Raw genomic sequence first — 2,378 nt, forward strand, 5'->3', positions numbered from 1 at the left:
AGAATTATAAAAAATACTACAAACAGGTATGTACCAACAAATTTAACAATCTGGAAGGAATAGATAAATCCCTAGAAATATGCAATCTTCCAAGACTGAATCAGGAAGAATCAGAAAATCTGAACAGACTGATTACAACTAATGAAATCAAAACAGTAATTAAAAAATACTCCCAACAAACAAAAGTCCTGTATTGTATGGCATCGTGGATGAATTTTAGCATATATTCAAAGAACTAACACCTATCATTCTCAAACTATGCCAAAAACTTCAAGAGGAGGAAGACTCCTAAGATCATTTTATGAGGTCAGCATTATCCTAATTCCAAAACCAGATAAAAAGAACACAAAGATAGAAAATAATAGGCCAATATTTCTGATGAACATAGGTGCATAAATTCTCAACAAAATATTAGCAAACTGTATTCAGCATACATTAAAAAGATCACACACCATGATCAAGTGGGCTTTATTCCAGGGTGCAAGGTTTGTATAATATTTACAAATCAATTAATATGATATACCACATAAACAGAATAAAGAATAAACATCTTATGATCATATCAATAGATGCAGAAAAAGCATTTAACAAGATCCAGCACCCTTTTATGATGCAAACTCTCAGCAATTGGGAATAGAGGGAACTTACCTCAATATAATAAAGGCCATATATGACAAACTCACAGCTAACATCCTACTCAAGAATGAAAAACAAAAAGAATTTTTCTGAAAAAGAAAAAATATATATAAGAATAATAAATAATAATGATATTTGAATTAAAAAATAAAGTCGTGGAATAAAAAAAATAAAGAAAAAATAGTTTTCCTGAAGAGCAGGAACATGACAGGATGTCCACTTTCCCCTTCTTATTCAATACAATACTAAAAATCCTAGCCTCATCAATCAGAGAAGAAGAAATCAAAGCAATCCAAATTGAAATGAAAGAAGTAAAACTGTCTTTATATGCAGATTATGTGATATTATAGAGATAACCCTAAAGATTCCACACCAAAACTACTAAAACTGATAAATTCAGTAAAATAGTAGAATACAAAATAAATATTTAAAAATAAATAAATATTCAAAAATCAGTTGTATCTTTATGCATCAATAATGAACTATCAGAAAGGAAAATTAAGCCCTAGCTGATTTGGCTCAGTGGATAGAGCGTTGGCCTGTGGACTGAAAGGTCCTGGGTTCAATTCTGGTCAAGGGCACGTGCTGGGTTGCGGGCTTGATCCCCAGTGGGGGGCGTGCAGGAGGCAGCCAATCAATGATTGTCTCTCATCATTGATGTTTCTCTCTCTCTCTCTCTCTCTCCCTCTCCCTTCTTCTTTGAAATCAATAAAAATAGAATTTAAGCTAAATAGAGGAAAAAACAGTTACTGAGAGAGCACGAACTCCTTTGGCTGGCTGTTTCACTCGGGCGCTGTGGTGGGCACCTCATCTGTGCTCACACTTAGAGGCAGTCCCCCTACTCAGCGCCCACAGAAGCGCTCCTAAGAATAGATTTAACCAAGGAGGTAAAAGAAAATGATAAGATACTGAAGAAAGAAATTAAAGAAGATACAACTATCCCATGCTCATGGATAGAAAGATTAACATTAATTAAATGTTCATACTACAAAAGCAATCTATAGATTCAATGCAATTCCTATAAAAATATCAATGTGTATTTCACAGAACTATAACAAGTCATCTAAAATATTTATATGGAACAACAAAAGACAACAAATAGCCACAGAAATCTTGAGAAATAAGAGCAAAGTTGAAGGTACCATGCTACTTGATATCAAACTATACTACAAGGCTATAGTAATCAAAACAGCATGGTACTGGAATAAAATCAGACATATAATTTAATAGAGCAGAATAGATTGCCTCCAAATAAACCCATGTCTATATGGTCAATAATATTTGACAAAGGAGATAAGAACATACAGTTTATTCAATAAATGGTGTTCAGAAAATTGAACAGATACATGCAAAAAGTGAAACTAGACCACCTTCTTACACCATATTCAAGAATAAACTCCAAATGGATTAAACACTTAAATGTAAGCCTCAAAACCATAAAACTCCTAGAATAAAACACAGGCAGTAAAATCTTTAACATTTCTCTAACAATATTTTTTTTCTGATATATCTCCTTGGGCAAGGGAAACAAAAGAAAATACAAATAAGACTTCTTCAAACTAGAAAGTTTTGCACAGCAAAGAAATCATCAACAAAACAAAAAGTCAACCTACTTAATGGAAGAAGAAGATATTTGCCAATGATACATCTCTAAGAGGTCAATATACAAAATTTTTAAAAATCTCATACACCCCAACACCAAAAACCCCCTAAATCAGCAGTTCTCAACCTGTGGGTCGTGA

The sequence above is a fragment of the Myotis davidii genome, unplaced genomic scaffold, assembly GCF_000327345.1.
Source record: "Myotis davidii unplaced genomic scaffold, ASM32734v1 scaffold416, whole genome shotgun sequence".
In the NCBI taxonomy this organism is placed as follows: Eukaryota; Metazoa; Chordata; class Mammalia; order Chiroptera; family Vespertilionidae; genus Myotis; species Myotis davidii.